This window comes from Gossypium hirsutum, chromosome A10 (genome assembly GCF_007990345.1).
Source record: "Gossypium hirsutum isolate 1008001.06 chromosome A10, Gossypium_hirsutum_v2.1, whole genome shotgun sequence".
In the NCBI taxonomy this organism is placed as follows: Eukaryota; Viridiplantae; Streptophyta; class Magnoliopsida; order Malvales; family Malvaceae; genus Gossypium; species Gossypium hirsutum.
In genome coordinates, this window is record NC_053433.1 from 5232785 (window position 1) to 5238997 (window position 6213).

The 6213-nt window shown below is 36.1% G+C and overlaps 1 non-coding gene across 1 annotated transcript; it reads right to left on the bottom strand.

Moving 5' to 3' along the window:
* Positions 1 to 3635: 3635 nt before the first annotated feature.
* On the bottom strand, positions 3636 to 3742 carry LOC121208763 (small nucleolar RNA R71). The gene has a single exon (XR_005903888.1). It is a non-coding gene; the product is annotated as a small nucleolar RNA R71 (small nucleolar RNA).
* Positions 3743 to 6213: the final 2471 nt, after the last annotated feature.

Here is a 6213-nt window from a genome sequence, read left to right on the forward strand (position 1 = left end):
CTCAGAATTAGACGATTTATTCACTTGACTTAATCCGTAGAAATCCCTAATTTATGTTAATATCTCTCTCGAGACTAAAAACAACTGACTCTGGGTTGATTAATTGAAATCTCTTTCTAATTAAAACCCCTATTGTTTCATTAATTTGATCTATGGACTCCCTTATTAGATTTGACTCTAATCCGACAGATTTATGTCATTCTATATCTAGGATTGCATGCAACTCCGCTTAATTATTGAAGATCTACTCTTAAATAGGGACTTTTGCTCAAATGAATAAGCACATCAGACTTGAATTAATATCCTGAAATATTAAAGCAAGAATTAAGAACACATAATTAAGAATAAGAACAAGTATTTATCATATAATTCAAATAGTAATAAGATCTGTCTTAGGTTTCATCTCCCTCAAGTATTTAGGGAGTTTAGTTCATAATGAGGGGGAAAAACATCTCAAAATTAGGAAAATAACAAAACAAAAGAAACCCAAAAACTTCGGTAGAAATTGAATGGAGATCTTCGGTCTTGACGTAATTCCTGCTTCCGAGTTGATTCCAATGGCTGTCCTTGAGTATTTTCTGCCTTTTGCTCTCCGTGTTTTTTTTATCCTCTTCTAGGGTGTTTATATAGACTTTGGAATGCTCTAAAACCCTAAAAATTAGCCTTTTCCGATTAGAATTAGATTTGGGCTTAACAGGGACACGGCCGTGTGGCACACCCGTGTGAAGGTGCTCAAGCCATGTGTAATTCTGAGTTGGTTTTTAGTCGACACGACCATGCCACACGGGCGTGTGGCCTTCCCGTGTGTCTCACACAGGCGTGTGGTTTACCTGTGTAAAAATGCCTTTGCCGTGTGAAATACTGAGACAAGCCTATTTTGTCTGTTTTTGGCCCGTTTCTTACTTTTTTCACCTTCTTATGCTCATCTAAGTATAAAACATGATTTTAAAGGATTAGTAGCATCAAATTCACTAAATATTATGATAATTTATCCAAAAATATGTCAAGCATAGGGTAAAAATATGTATATATTATAGTTTATCAATATGAGGATAACAGACACCCCTGGTGAATACCTCTAGCCTGTCGAAACATCTGATAAGGGATGCCATTCCATAAAATGTTTGAGTTTAATTGAAATTTATGGCTTTTGGTGCTTAAAACATGAATGGTTTTATTTGGGTTTATCATTAGGGATGACTAAACTTGAACTGTTCCATGAATTTCGAACCGATCCATTCTATATGAAGTATAAATTTTTTTTTGAAAAATTGATATGAGGCAGGATGAAGTGGATTTATGCTTTTAAATAGTAGGTACGGAGTGGTTATGGTAATTGATTATCCTGCCCAGTTCTATTATATAAAATTAACATTTTATCTTAGTATAAATATAAATATTAAAAGGGTAAAAATGTATTATAAAAAAAATTCATAAATTTTATGTTCAAATATTTTTTGAATAATTATGTTTAAATATTTACTTTACTTTAAAAATATTGAAAATATTAAAAATAAGTAGCAAAAATTAAATTGAAGCAAAACGGGGTGAAACAAAAACTGATAAACTGTAATATATACATAATTTTACCCCATGCTTAACATATTTATGGATGATTTTTCCTTGGTTTTATTGAATTCGATGCTCCTAATCCCTTAATTTCATGTTTTATACTCAGGAGAGCTTAGGATAGCGAAAAGAGTAAGAAACGGGCCAAAAACGGACAAATTGGGCCTAAATCAGTGTTTCACACGGCCTAGGCACTTCCACACGGGTGATCCACACGCCTATGTGTGACACTCACACGGGTAGACACACACCCGTGTGTCATGACCGTGTCGACATTAATCCAAGTCAGAATTGTGCACGGCCTGAGCACCTTCACATGGGCATGGCACACGGCCGTGTTCCTGTCGAGCCCAAGTTTAGTCCTACTCGAAAAAGGGCAATTTTGAGGGTTTTGAAGCATTCTAAAGCCTATATAAACACCCTAAAAGAGGATTAAAGGGGACACGCAGAGTAGAAGGCTGAAAATACTCAAGAACAGCCATCAGAATCAGCTCGGGAGGAGGATCTACATCAAGACTGAAGGTTTCCATCCAATTTCCTAGAAGTTCTTTGGGTTTCTTTATATTTTGTTGTTTTCAAAATTTTGAGATGTTTTTCATTATTATTATGAACTAAACTCCCTAAATACATAAGGGAGATAAAACTTAAGACGGATCTTATTATTATTTGAGTTATATGATAAATATTTGTTCTTATTCTTAATTGTGAATTTAACCATTGTTTTAATATTCCAGGATATTAATTCAGGTTTTTGATTTGCTTATTCAGTAGAGCGAAAGTCCTTGTTTAAGAGTAGATCATTCATAATTAAGCGAAGTTGCATGCAATCCTAGAGATAGGACGACATAAATCTGCCGGATTAGAGTCAAATCTAATAACGGAATCTATAGATCGAGTTAATGCGACAATAGGGGTTTTAATTAGAAAGAGATTTCAATTAATCAACCTAGAGTCAGTTATTTTTAGTCTCGAGAGAGATATTAACATAAATCAGGGATTTCTACGGATTAAGTCAAGTGAATAAATCGTCTAACTCAAAGGTAATAAGTGAAGTCTAGGTGGATTCTTCCTTGGGTATTGTCTTCTCCATCGGTTTTCCAAGAAATATTTTCCAATTTTAATCTCTATCGTAATATTAGTTAATTAGATAATTAGTTTTAGATTAAACATTCTTTTAATTTTTTAGGCTAGATAATAAAAAAGATAGTAATTACTAGTACTTTTAGTCCTCGTGGATACGATTTTTCGGTCTTACCATAACTATACTACTGTTCGATAAGTGCGCTTACCTTAAGTTGAATTTTTAGTTAGTTTTACGACCACCAAGTTTTTGGCGCCGTTGCCGGGGACTAAGATATTAGGAACGCTTAATTTTTATTACTTTAGCCATTTTTATTTTTATTTTTATTTTTATTGCAATTTAATTTTATTTTACTTAAATTACTAAATTTTCTTTTATTTACTTCTGGCAGGTTTTTATAGTTTATGACAAGAAGAAACTCGTCAAGACCTCTACTTTTTGATAGTGAGATCGAAAGCACAGCTCACAAAAGTCAAAGAGAAATAAGGCGAGGCCTACGATACATAGAGGAAGGGCAAGATGACGATATTCAAACCACAACTGAGGAGATGACTGATAATCAAAATAATCTGTTACCTCCAGTGGTTGTTGCAAACCCAGTAGACCAGAATCCTGCCCCTAGTACTATGTATGATTATGCTAAACCTACATTAACAGGAACTGAATCGAGTATAGTTAAGCCTGTTGTTACTGTAAATAATTTTGAACTGAAACCTAACACAATTCAAATTATACAACAGTTTGTTCAGTTTGATGGTTTGCAGGACGAGGATCCAAACACTCATTTAGAAAACTTTCTAGAATTCTACAACACTTTTAAGATAAATGGAGTTTCTAACGATGCCATTCGCCTTCGGTTGTTTCCATTCTTATTGAGGAACAAAGTTAAACAGTGGTTAAACTCGTTACCACGAGGGTCAATCACAACTTGGGAAAAATGACCGAAAATTTTTTACTAAAATATTTTCCACCAGCTAAAACGGCTAAACTAAGGAATGATATTTCTTCTTTTGTGCAGATGGATTTAGAAACACTTTATGATGCATAGGAGAGATACAAGGATCTATTGAGAATGTTCCCTCACCATGGGTTACCCCTTTGGCTACAAGTTCAAACTTCCCCAACTGTTTGAATCCTTCAACTAGACAGATGATTGACGCAGCTGCTAGTGGGACTATACATAATAAGACACCTGAAGAGGCTTACAAGTTTATAGAAGAGTTGTCACTGAATAATTATTAGTGGCAAGTCATGACGACAAAGCCAACAAAAGCAGCCAATGTTTTTAACATCGATTCAGTCACTATGCTCTCTAATTAGGTACTTTTGAATAGAAAATTTGATGGTTTACTTGGCACTTTACAAGTTCATCCAGTAATGCAGTGCGATGCAAGTGGAGGTAGAACGAGCAATTTAAACTATCCATCCTACGGCCCTACCATTGAGAATGAGCAAATGAACTATATGGGTAATAATCCTCGACCTCAAAATAATCCTTATAGAAACACTTACAATGTAGGTTGGAGGAACCACCCAAATTTTTCATGGGGAGGCCAAGGAAATCAAAGACCACCACCCCTCTAGGCTCTCAACAACAATTGTACCAGCCAGAGAAAAAGTCGAACCTTGATAAGATGATGGCAAAATTTATCTCAGTAGCAGAAACTCGTTTTTAGAATACCGAGACAGCTCTTAAAATTCAGCAAGCATCAATCCAAAGGCTCGAGAATCAAATAGGCCAATTGTTAAAGATGATTTCCGAACAACCACAAGGTAGCTTGCCGAGTAATATTAAAACTAACCCAAGGAAGCAGCTTAATGCGATTACTATTCGAGATGAAGAAGGGTTAGTTGAACCTGAACCAGAACTGATGCAAGGATTAATGATAAGTAAAGGTAAGGATGAGGTAGACTACAGTGAGTAAAAATCAGTAGGTAGAGAATATAAACCTCGTATGCCATACCCCGGTGCGACAAGGAAAGACCACACGGACGAATAATTTGGTAAATTTCTTAAATTATTAAAGAAATTACATATTAACTTACCGTTTATTGAAGCTCTTTCGCAGATGCCAAACACAGTGAAATTTTTAAAGGAGCTCTTGGCAAATAAACGAAAGATAGATAATGCGTCGCATGTGGAGTTGAACGCAGTTTGCTTAGCCATTCTACAGAATAAGCTACCCAACAAGTTGAAAGATCCAAGGAGTTTTACGATCCCTTGTTTAATTGGTAGTTTGAATGTTAACAATGTATTGGCTGATTTAGGGGCGAGCATTAACGTTATACCCTATAAAATGTTTAAACAATTAGGTATTGGGAAACCTAAACAAACTAGGATGAACATTCAATTGGTAGATAAAACAATTAGATTTCCTAGGGGTATTATTGAAGGCGTGCTTGTCAAAATTGATAAATTCATATTTCCAATTGATTTTGTTGTTCTAGACATGGAAGAGGATAGTGACATGCCTTTAATTTTAGGAAGACCCTTTTTAGCAAATGCTAGAACTATCATAGATATTGGCACAGGTGAATTGATACTTTGTGTAGGTGATGACACGATTAAACTTCAAGCTCGAGATTCTGCTAAAATATCTAGTAATCGAGATGATTGTTTAAGTTCAGTTAATTTAAATAATGTTACAACTCAAACTTCTTTGCAGGAGTCCCCAAGGAAGAACGTGATGGCGCCCCATTCTAATCCATGCCACAAAAATAGAGCGACTCACGAAGAACGAAGGCTTCAGATCGATGAACTAGATGAATGGAAAACACATGTCAAGGAGAAACCAAAAGCACCCGATGAATCAAAGTGACACTTCGATAAGCGTAGGGATGAAAAATGTAATTTAAGGTTGGGGATAAAGTATTGTTAGATGAAAATGACCTCTAAATTGCTACTTTAGAGCTTAATACAAACGGAGCGCCTCCCTTCACGGTTCTGAATGTTTCCCCATACAGTACAGTCGAGGTAAATCATTCTTAATTTGACACTTTTAAGGTAAATAATACTCAACTGAAACTTTATGTGGATAATATAATTGATAGTGAGAAAGAGGAGTCTCGACTCCGAGATTTATCGTAATTATGTGAATGAGAGGTAAATCGTGCTTAGACTCTCAATAGGTGCTTTTCGGGAGGTAACTCGAGCACTAACACCACTAACTGGTTTATTTTAACTATTTTTAGTGTTTTTATGCAGGTACAGTGGCCCACACACGGGCATGTCCTTGGCCGTTTAAAAACAGGGTTAAAAATTCCCCAAATATCGAGCCACACGACCATAAATTCGATACTTAAGGCCGTGTGAAGCATACGGTCTGGACACACGGGCGTGTCCTAGGCGGTGTAAGAATTGGAGCTAATTTTTCAAATTTTAAATAAGTCAGGGAGCCACACGGGCAAGGTATACAGCTGTGTGTTCGGACACATGGGCGTGTGGTATACCACACGAGCGTGGGAGAAGCGAAGGACATGGCACACGATTGTGCGACAAAACTGTGTGCACTACACAGCATGGACACACGGGCGTGTCCTCAGGCCGTGTGACGATTGGGCAA